The 12,099-nt window shown below is 40.8% G+C and overlaps 1 pseudogene across 1 annotated transcript; it reads left to right on the top strand.

Annotated features, from left to right (window-relative positions):
• Positions 1 to 1,060: 1,060 nt before the first annotated feature.
• Positions 1,061 to 10,216, top strand: LOC309605588 (ferritin light chain pseudogene; annotated as a pseudogene). Its single transcript has one exon. The product of its transcript is annotated as a ferritin light chain pseudogene (transcript).
• The last annotated feature ends 1,883 nt before the right edge of the window (positions 10,217 to 12,099 follow it).

Genomic DNA, 12,099 nt, shown 5'->3' with positions numbered 1-12,099 from the left:
CTTCATCTCTATCCTTCAGATCTGGACCAAGGTCACACCTGACTTATCTGACCCTGGGGTTACAGCCAAATTTCCTTGGCAGGAGGGACTTTGCAGACAGAGGATGACATTTTCCTAATAGATCACATTTTCCAAACTGGGAACATGAGGACAGCCCTGGGCTGAGCCGCACTGAAGTCAAAAACTAGTATGCATAGCATGGGGAGATCACCTCGGTGCTTTGTGACCACCTAGAGGGGTGGGATAGGGATGGTGGGAGGGAGGCTCAAGAGGGAGGGGATAGGGGGATATATGTATACATATAGCTGATTCACTTTGTTATACAGCAGAAACTAACACAACATTGTAAAGCAATTATACTCCAATGAAGATGTTAAAGAAAAAAAATAGTATGCAGCCTGCAGACGTGTTTCACTGAAACTACATAATGTTGGCCCATTATACGTTTCATAATATTCAAATTATCCACCAATGCTTAAATATCAGATTTCACCTGAAAATGTGAACTTTCAGATTGTTAAAAAAATCTAAGGATATGGCAACACGGGACCCACAGTTAGCGGGAGCTGAGTAGCAAACATCCCTTTAGCCTGGAGCATTACCTCCGGGTCCCACTGCATCTCCTGCTTGGCCTGCCTCACTTAGTAAGGGTACCTTGCTGACTCCTGGCCCGCCTCTGCACGAACTGTCGTCTCCCTAATCTCAACCACAAACCCTGTAGAGAGTAGGGTGGCTAAATAGAGTAGGATTGATTTACACTTTCAAGTAATAATAATTAGTAATTACCAAGCATTTAGTCTACATCAGGCACAAAGAAGAGCATTTTGACCCTAACTTTCGACCTCAAAGATATTTTCATCCCATTGTGCACTTAGGTCTGACATCCTTGCTCTATGTATTTGCTTTGTGCTCTGGGCCAAGAAATGTAAAGTCACTAACACATCCAATTCATAATAAATATTACTTGCAGAAATAATCTATCCAAAACAAAAATTGCAATGGCAAAAGCTTCAAACAAGAAAATCTATTATTGATTTTTTCTTTTTTATTTTTTTATTATTGATTTTTAAATGACTAAAAGAATCACATCTTTTAGGTATTACTGAAAACAGTAAAATTTGAACTCAAAACTTTGATCTGATAATTTGATCCAGGGGAATCATGCTTATGAAAAGTAATGGCCTTGGGAATTCCCTGGCAGTCCAGTGGTTAAGACTCAGAGCTTGGACTTCCCTGGTGGCCCAGTGGTTAAGAATCCACCTGCCAATGCAGAGGACACAGGTTCGAGCCCTGGTCCGGGAAGATCCCACATGCTGCAGAGCAACTAAGCCCATGCGCCACAACTACTGAGGCTGCACTCTAAAGCCTGTGAGTCACAACTACTGAGTCCGCATGCCACAACTACTGAAGCCTGTATGCCTAGAGCCCGTGCTCTGCAACAAGGGAAGCCACTACAATGAGAAGCCAGTGCACCACAATGAAAAGCAGCCCCCGCTCACCACAATTAGAGAAAGCCCAGGCGCAGCAACAAAGACCCAATGCAGACAAAAATAAATAAATAAATAAATTTAGAAAAAAAAAAGACTCAGCACTTTCACTGCTGGGGGCCCTGGTTCCATCCCTGGTGGGGGAACTAAGATCCCACAAGCCCTGCAGTGCAGCCAAAAAAAAAGAAAAACAAACAAACAAACAAAAAGTTATGGCCAAAAAGAAAACTCACAGTAGCAAAAGTTATAACCAGTCAAGCTAGGTAGGAAAAAAATTGCTAATTAGTTGAGTCTTTGTCAAAAAATATATATGAAAAAAAATTGACCTTCATACAAATAATTTCAGTAAAATAAACATTTTAATTGGAAAAAGAAGTAAATATATTGCACAGAAAATTGTTGATGACATTATATTTGGTTTACTAACTTCCCCTCTCTATGCAATACCACAGAAAACTCATGTCAGTAACCTAGCATGAATCTGTCCATGTATTTCTCCATATTTATATAATCTCACACTTTCATATTCAGAGTGGGGGAAGCTTTTCATTGTTTCTCTTATGAAAATTGAATCATATTATCTTTTTTTGACTTTTTTTAATCGTTATTTATTTTTTGGCTGCATGGGGTCTTTTTTTTTTTTTAAGATTTTTAGAAATTTCATGTAATGTCTGAAACATTTATATTAACATATTTCCATACAAATAACCCAAAGAAAGTTTAGTATTAGTTGGTTTTTTGTTTGTTTGTTTTTTTATATTGCAGGTTCTTATTAGTCATCAATTTTATACACATCAGTGTATACATGTCAATCCCAATCGCCCAATTCAGCACACCACCATCCCCACCCCACCGCGGTTTTCCCCCCTTGGTGCATGGGGTCTTTGTTGTGGCACGTGGGATCTTTCACTGCGGCACGCGGGCTCCAGAGCACGCGGGCTCAGTAGTTGCACCTGAGGCATGTGTGATCTTAGTTCTCCGACCAGGGACCGAACCAGCGTCCCCTGCATTGCAAGACGGATTCTTAACCACTGGACTTCCATGGAAGTTTTCTCTTATAAAAACTGAATCATATTATCTACATATCCTGGCACCTTGTTTTTCTCACTTAACAATATCTTAGTCTTGCAGTGCACTCGGCAGTGCCCCCGGCTCTGTCTCTTGCTTCCACGGTGTTTGGCCAGAACAGACCCAGCAACGCCCCTTCCTCCAGCCTCCAACCACCCTCCAACCTTTTTTCCAGTCGCAGCCTCGGGAACCAGCCACTCAGCTATCCTCGGCCTCCGGGACCAGCTAACGCCATTTTCTGAGCTTCGCTCCTTATTACCCGTTAACTATGAGCTCCCAAATTCGTCAGAATTTTTCCCCTGGGGTGGAGGCCGCTATCCATCGCCTGGCCAACGTGCCCCTGCGGGCCTTCTACACTTACCTCTCTCTGGGCTTCTATTTTGACCGCGACAATGTGGCTCTGGAGAGCATGGGCCACTTTTCCCATGGATTGACACAGGAGAAGCACGAGGGCGCCGAGCGTCTCTTGAATATGCAAAACCAGTGCGGCTGCCACGCCCTTTTCCAGGACGGGCAGAAGCCATAGCAAGATGAGTGGGGTAAAACCCAGGACGCTGTGGAAGCCGCCGTTCTCAGGGAGAAGAACCTGAACCTGAACCAGGCCCTTCTGGATCTGCACGCCGTCTGCCCGCGCAGACCCCCACCTCTGTGACTTCCTGGAGAGCCACTTCCTAGATGAGCAGGTAAAAGCCGTCAAGAAGCTGAGCGATCACGTGACCAACCTCCGCAGGCAGGCTGGTCCCCAGGCTGGGCTGGACGAGTATGTCTTTGACAGGCTTACCCTCAGTCATGACTAGGAGCCTTTGGAGCTCAGTGGTCTTTGAGGAGCCCCTCTGGTGTCAGGGCTTCTACCTGAAGCCCCTCTCTGCAGCTTCTCACAGCTTTTTAACCACCCTGGAGCCCTCTCCCAAGCCTTGGACCAAATGGGAAAAATAAAGCTTTCTGCAGCCAAGAAGAAAGAGAGAGAGAGAGAACAAAAAAACACAGCATCTTACAGAAATCCTTTCAAATCAGGATGGGTTCATTTGTATAAAAGAAAGTCTTCAAGAGGGAATGCTAGGTTGAAGAAAAGATATATTTTTATTTTTAGAAGAAGTTGCCAGATCTCTTTCCAAAAGGACTGAAATAATTCCTATTTCCTTTGGCAAAGTAGGCAAGTACCTTTTTCTCTACGTCCCACCACCAGTAGTTGGCACTACTGTTTCTAACAATCAGGTAGAGGTAATGAATAACCTCATTATTACTTTAATTTGCATTTCTCTAACTACTAATGAATTTGAGCACCTTTTCGTATGTTTACTGGCAACTGAATTTTCTGTTCCACAGAATGCCTATTTATATGACTGGGCCATTTTTTATTAGATAGTTCATCTTTTGCTTACCTTGTGTAACAGTTCTTGGTATATTTTCATAACAAATCTTCCACCTGTCACTTCCATTACAATTATTTTTTCCAAATTCGTCATTTGTCTATTGACTTTGCCCATGATATCTTCGCCATACAGGAGTGTGAATTTTTATATAGTTAAAAATGATTAAGCTTCTGCTTAAAACGGTCTTTCCTCATCACTAGCAATTCTCATAAAATCCAGGAATGTAGTCTCCCAGAATATCTTGCAAGATATTATAGTTTAATTTTTTTTATATTTAGTTTTTACATCTATCTTTAATTATCTATTAAAGATAGATATTAAAACTATTTATTTATTTATTTTACTTATTTTATGTTATTTTATTTTTTATCCAAAATGTGTTTATTGGGATGGTTTCCCATTCATCTTGATTCTGGGGGCTTTTAGTGCTGCTTCATACATAAGATAGGGGTCCAAGTTTTTCTTCCAAATGGATAGCCAGCTTTGCCAGGATCATTCATCATAAAATGTATCCTTTTTCCCACAGAAAACTATCCATTTTCTAATACAGAAGATGCTTATACATTGCAGGATCTATTTCCAGATTATTTATTTTATTCTACTGATCTAGTTACCTATTCCTATGCCAATACAACATTTAATTTATGGTATGTTCTGACATCTTGTAAATCCTCTCTCACTAGTCTTTTTTTTTTTGGCTGTGTTGGGTCTTCATTGCTGCGCACAGGCTCTCTCTAGCTGCAGTGCACGGGCTTCTCATTGCGGTGGCTTCTCTTGTTGCGGAGCACGGGCTCTAGGCCCACGGGCTTCAGTAGTTGCGGCTCGCAGGCTCAGTAGTTGCGGCACACGGGCTTAGCTGCTCTGAGGCATGTGGGATCTTCCTGGACCAGGGATCGAGCCCATGTCCCCTGCATTGGCAGGCAGATTCTTAACCACTGAGCCACCAGGGTAGTCCTCTCACTAGTCTTTTTATCGTATTTTTCTGAACCATCTTTGGGCATTTATTTTTCTATATAAACTTTAATATTATTTTATTGAATCCTCCTCACTCCAAAGCCACTGGAATCCTAATTGCCTAAAAAAAAATTGCATTAAATTCATATATTAATTTTGGAAGAATTAGCCATTTTAATATTGTCTTCCCATCCAAAAACATGGTATTTCTATTTGTTTATATCTTGTTTTATGTCCCTCTATAAGACACACAACTTCTAATGAATTATTTGCTTGATATAAGTCCTATACCTTTCCTGTTAAATTTCTTTTTATTTTATACCTTTGTTGTTTTTATTTTTTTAACATTTCCATTTGTAGCTGTTTATTTTTATAATAGACAAAAATTGCTGATTTTTATATATCTTGCAGCTAGACAGCTAGCCAAATTATCTTATTAATTCTAAGAAATTTTTTACTACAGCTTCCTGGATTTTCCATGCATATAATCATATGGTCAGAAAAAGAGATTGTTCTTCTCCTCTTTCCCAGTATTTTTACCGATTATTTTATCTATTTATTATATTTGCAAGAACCTCCAAGACAATGTTAAATAATAATGGGGAGAGTAGGCACTCCTGTCTAGTTCTTGGTTTGAACTGAAATGGTTTTACTACTTTACCATTTAGGATAAAATTTGCTGTTCATTTCTGGTAAATAATCTTTATTTTACTCAGAATATTTTTTAGGAATAGTTGCTAAATTTTCAAATGTCTTTTCAATTGATAAGTTGATTTTTTTTCTTTAGCTTGTTGATTAATGGATTATGCTGATGGATTTCCAGTACTGAACTATATTTGCATTCTTGGAATAAACTGTACTTGTTTTACTACTCTTAGATACATTAATAGAGTCTATTTGCTAATATTTTAGAAATTTTGCATCTACATTCATATGTGATCATTGTCTATGACCTAGACTAGTTTATAAAACATTTGAACTATGTATTCTTTTAAAATAAGGAAAAAAACTCGACTGTGAATCTGTCTGGTTCTGTTGCCTTCTTCAGTCTTAGCTTTTTAGGGTTTCCCTGGTGGTGCGGTGGTTAAGAATCCACCTGCCAATGCAGGGGACACGGGTTCGAGCCCTGGTCCCAGAAGATCCCACATGCCACAGAGCAACTAAACCTGTGCACCACAACTACTGAGCCTGCACTCTAGAGCCCACGAGCCACAACTACTCAGCCTGAGAGCCACAACTACTGAAGCCCATGCGCCTAGAGCCCATGCTCTGCAACAAAAGAAGCCACCGCAATGAGAAGCTTGTGAACCGCAACAAAACAGTAGCCCCCACTCACCACAACTAGAGAAAGCCCGCGCACAGCAACGAAGACCCAACACAGCCAAAAATAAATTAATTAAATAAATAAATTTTTTTTAAAAAATGATGACCAAAATACTTAAAAAAAAAAATCTTAGCTTTTTAATCACTTTTCCAACATCATGTTTGGTAATTGGTACATTTATATTTTTCACTTCAGTTTATTCCTTTGGGGAATTTATATGTACAGTTATTTTAATCTCCATCATTTCCAATTTTACATACTTTTTCCTCTCTTTTTTCTTTAATCTTAGAACCAGGGTTTGAACTCAAGTCTTTCTGCTTCCAGCCTGAGTTCTCATGCCACGGCTCCATACTGTGCCCTTAGAGGTTAATTAAGGCTGAATCCATAAATGTAAATTACTTTGACTTGTTTGATTAAAACAATCAGTCAATTGTAAAAGTTAGATTTATACAAAATTTAAATTATTCTAATTTTTACTTAAGATAGCTATCTTGGCATAAGTAGAATCATCAATAACATGGTCATGCTTGGCAAGATCTCAGGGAATTTGAATTGTCTTCATTTAGCAAGAAGGCTCCTTGTTTCCTTCATTCTAAAACTAGTTTTTGACCAGCACCAATAATTTCCATAGAAGAAAGTGAAACCCACTTTATCTGAGACTATGGTTACTATTTAATTCTTGAAAATGATGTTCAAACTAACGTGAAATTTCATTCACTTTAATAAAATACTACCTAATTAGGAAGAAGCTTTACTGTTATCTCTAGGGATATATTAATACCATTAAAAAGAACATACAGTTGAGAAAGTTGCATGTACATTTATAATTTTGTTCCCTTCTGAATATGAAAGACTATTTAATTAAGATTATTACTATCTTTAAAGCTTTTTCTCAAAGGAAATGTTCTTCATTCTAAGCTACATATCTTCTTTGGGGGAAAAAAAAAGGAATTTTAAAAGAAATCCTGAAATTCTCTGAGTGCATATGCTCTGTTTATACCCAAAGGAGGACTTCGTTTCTCCTTCCCTCATTATATTTCTGTAGTATAATATAAATCAGGGTTGCTTGCATATGCTTGCTTTCTTTCTCTCTCAGTGACAATTTTTTTCATGAGAAAACTGGAGAGATAAACCAATTCTTCATATAATCCAGGCAAAAACAAAAGAAAAGAGAGGGACCAGGCAGGAGGGTACAGAAAAGTCCACCCTCTGGACTTGGACATGGACACGTTATTGCTCAGACATCCGTTTTGCTTTGTCCTCAATATAAACATTTTCTCTGCCCTCACGGTCAATCTACTTCAATTTGTCCCATGCTCTTCTGTTACCCTTCCACCACAGAGTTCCACTTCCTGACTTCTATTGTCCTATGTATAATCTGGTCTCTGCTGAAACTGTTCTTCCAAAGGCCACCTTCCCTGTGGCAAGTGGAACTGTGCCCCACCCCCCCAGAAAAATTCATATGTTGCATTTCTAACCCCCAGTATCTCAGTATGTGACCTTATTTGGAAATAGGGTTGTTGTAGATATAATTAGTTAAGGTGAGGTCATCCTGGAGTAGGGTGGGCCCTAATCTAATATGACTGGTGTCCTGATAAAAAGGGGGAATTTGGACACAGGCATGCACACAGAGAGAACGCCATCTGATGACAAAAGTAGAGATTGGGGTGTTGTGTCTACAAGCCAAGGAATGGCAAGATTGCCAGCAAATCACCAGAAGCTAAGGGAGAGGCATGTAACAGATTCTTTCTCATACCCTCAGAAGGAACCAACCCTGCCAACACCTTGATCTTGGCCTTCTAGCCACCAGAACTGTGATTCTATACATTTCTGTTGTTTAAGTCACCTAGTTTGTAGTACTGTCATAGAAGCCCTAGCAAACTAATGCTTTCTTCTTCCAAATTTAATGGTGTTGGGCTTCCCTGGTGGCCCAGTGGTTTAGAATCCGCCTGCCAATGCAGGGGACACAGGTTCAAACTCTGGTCCGGGAAGATCCCCCATGCCGCAGAGCAACTAAGCCCATGTGCCACAACTACTGAGTCTGTGCTCTAGAGCCCACGAGCCACAACTACTGAGCCCACGTGCCACAACCACTGAAGGCCACGCACCTAGAGCCCATGCTCCTCAACAAGAGAAGCCACCACGATGAGAAGCCTGCTCACTGCAATGAGGAGTAACCCCCGCTCGCCGCAGCTAGAGAAAGCCCACACTCAGCAACAAAGACCCAACGCAGCCAAAAATAAATAAATAAAATTAAAAAAAATTTAATGGTGTTTTCTCTTTACTCATCTACATTAACTTCTCATTTCAATTGATAACAGTGAAACTCTCTCCTTATGAAACCAAGTCCTTGTGAAACTCTCTCCTTATGTTACAAAATCATTATCCATTGATCTTCCATTGTTTCTTCCTACCTTCTTCTCTGACTTCTCTCCCCCCACCCCCCCAAAAATGTCAGTGCCCCCAAGTGTCTGTCCACAATCATTCCCATTATTAGTGGTAATAAATTTTTTGAAATATCTAGCTTTTATTGAACATATGCCAGGTACCATTCTAAATATTTTACGTATATCATCTTATTTAATCCTCACATCTCCTCCAAGGAAAATGCTATTTTCTATCCCATCTTACAGATGAGTAGACTGAGGCTTAGAGAGGTTAAGTAGCTTGCCCAAGGTCACACAAAAAGTATGTGGCAGAGCTAGGGTTCAAACTCAGGTCTCTCTGACCCCAGAATACAGAGTTGTTTTCACACTGGTTCTCATTCTTTCTCCACAAAGAATAGACCTCCCTCCTTCCTCTGAAATCTTATGAAATTCTACTGCTTTGTCTTCTATTAAATACAGACAATCTTGTATTCTACATCTCCAGAGCCATTTCCCTCCCATACTCTAAAGTCTGAATTTCCACCTCAAACTCCTCTTGTCCAAAACTGAACTCCTCCCATTTCCTTCCAAATATGCTTTGCCTTCTGTACCCGCTATTGGTTCCACAATCTCCTCAGCCACCCATGCTTGGAAACTTCATAGTATTTTTTTTATATTTATTTATTTATTTATTTGGCTGCACTGGGTCTTAGTTGTGGCACTCAGGATGTTTAGTTGAGGCATGCAGGATCTAGTTCCCTGACCAGGGATCGAACCCGGGACCCCTGCATTGGGAGGGTGGAGTCTTAACCGCTGGACCACCAGGGAAGTCCCCATAGTATTTTTGATTCATGTCTGTCCCATGTTTCTTTTTATAATCAGTTGCAAAGTTGTGCTAATTCTACCCAAAACTTCTGTCCAGGTTGCCCGCTCCTCTCCATCCCACCAGCCTGAACTAACCTAACAACTGCATAATGTCCTCCACATCCCATCCTTTCCATCCTCCTGTCCTACAGTCTACATCCAGCTCCTCTTAAAACACTCATCCCATCAGGTTGCACTGCTGCTGCACTGCTCACTGCCTGCAGAATAAGGTCCAAACTTCTTACACAGACCATAACGACCCCTACGATCTAGTTTCCATCTATCTTTCCAATCTCTTTTGTGCACCAAACAAAACTTGGGGCAGTTCTATACACACCCAGGCTTTTCTGCCACAGTTGCACCTGGCATGCCCTCTGCATCTCTAATCCTTTAAGTTTAGTGCAAATTTCTTGCTCTAAAATTCAGCTCCAGATCTTTCACTGGCTGTTGAATAGTTCTCCCTCCTCTGAACTTGCTTTACAGTTTATTTATATTTATCTTGAATCATTATCACTTTCCACCCTCTACTTCAGTTATTGATCTAGAGGTCTGATATCCCCCACCAGACTATGAGTTCCTAAAGGGCAGGGACCGTGATTAATCTTAGAATTTTCCACAGCACTTAACTCAGTATTTAGCATATGGTAGGTATTCGGTAGGTAATCACTGGCTTAGTTTTTAAAGTCTCTATGTAAATGAATATATTAACCAAACTGACTATTAGACTCTTTGAAATTCACAGAGCTCAGAGCAGCTAAAGCCTGAAAGTATATTAAAATCACCTGGTCCCCTTCCAATCCAGTCTGCTCACCTGGGTCCCCTTCCAATCCAGTCTGCTTTGTGTTCCTGTGGAACACTCCAGGCTAAACCATGTCACTGGCCCCAAAGCCCTTTCCTCACCATTCCCACCACACCCTGGAAGTTCATAACATGTCATTATCCTTCTTCATGTCTCAAAGTCTACAAGATGCTAGGTAGATGCCTAAACCCCTTTGCAGTGATAGGAAGACAACTGGTGTCAAAGTGCTTTGAACTCAGCAGGACCCATTTAGCCTGTTGTTACGAGCATCCCTCTGCCAAGAGGCCGCCTCTTGGAGGCTTCTGCAAGTCGCTGAAGCCTGGTTGTTTAGCAAGTCCATGGGAAAGATCGCAGAAAAACTTCAAAGTTTTCATTTCCAATCCCAAGACATGGGAAAGCTGGGTAATCTCAACTGACCATTCACCTGGGTGTACAGCCAGGGAGAGTCCCAAGGGCCCGATGAGAAACAAGAGCTTATCTTGTCTCTGCAGATTTGAGAATCATGGGGTGAGAGTTATGTGAATGGCAAAGTTTCCAGGCAGGACAGAGAAAGAGCTAAATCGGAGGATCAGAGAATCAGAGCTGGTAGTTTGAATTTTTAACCGGATCTGGTTACTTTCCCTGAGGCAAGTGGTCAGGAAACTATCAGAAATCCTATACTAGCTCCACAATATTATTATATAGTGTCGTTGTTAATATTCACATGGCTAATAAAAAAATGTAGTTTGTTGAGCACATGCTGTATACCGGGCATGTACTTTATTCTCTATATTTTATACCAATTGGCCCTCATTCTGCCCCTGTGAAGAATTATGACTATTAGGAAACTAAGGTTCAGAAAAATAAGTAATGTCCCAAGGTCACACAGCTTCTAAGGGACAGACATTCCAAGGCAGAGTGGAAAGCAAGAGCAAAGACACAGAGATGAGGAAAAGCAAAGTATTCACAGAGACCTGCAAGTAGTTGGGTGTTCCTGGAGAATAAAGCATGAGAAGACCATGGAGAGAGGAGTTGCCCTTGTATTCTATGTTAGGTAAGTGACTATCTTGCAGATAATTGGGAGCCTTTGAAGAGTTTCAAGCAGGAGAGTAACACATGAGACTTGTGATTTGAAAACTGAGGTGGAGAATGGATTGGAGGGGACAGCTGGAAGGCAGGGAGATCAGCTGGAAAACTGTGCAAGTAATCCTGGAAAGAGGTGATGACACCTTTGCGCCTTCTCCATCTCTTGGATGATGGAGGGAAAGCGGTGGAACAGAGAAATACTTGGAAGATAAATCAGTAGTCTTGGGAAAGTATTGCATAAGGTTTCAGCTGATAACATCTCCCACCTCTTCAACTGCGCCTCAGACTCTCATATCCAATGTCCTGTGGATGATTCGTGAGTATTATGTCAAATTATGTAGGGGACACAAGAATGAACAAAACAAGGTTTCTGATCACTTTCTAGTTGGGACAGATAATGCCAATCAACACAAAATTATCTGGTAGATAAAAGTGTTATGCAGACAATTAAAAAAAGGTGATATGATAGGGTTTGGGTACCTTTAGAATGAGTGGTCAGGGAAACCTTTATGAATAGATGCCCTTTAGGTTTGCTAATGAAACAGGAGGGAAGGGGGCAGGGCACAACCTTTAAAAGAATGACATGGCCATAGGACATGACAAAAACTCTTTAGAACCAACTAGGTCCAAGATGGCAGAAGATTCAACTTCCAGTGGACCTTGAGCCTCATTATACACTCATTGTAATACATTAGCATGCTAAATGACACACCCACCAGTGCCATGACAGTTCTGAGGCTGACCATCAAAGTCCAAAAAGTGGGCAGTGGCCCAATTCCTGGAAATCCCCGGCCTTTCT

This window comes from Balaenoptera borealis (assembly GCF_965194805.1).
Source record: "Balaenoptera borealis genome assembly, chromosome: 11".
Lineage (NCBI taxonomy): Eukaryota > Metazoa > Chordata > Mammalia > Artiodactyla > Balaenopteridae > Balaenoptera > Balaenoptera borealis.
This window is presented reverse-complemented; position numbering and strand designations above follow the sequence as displayed.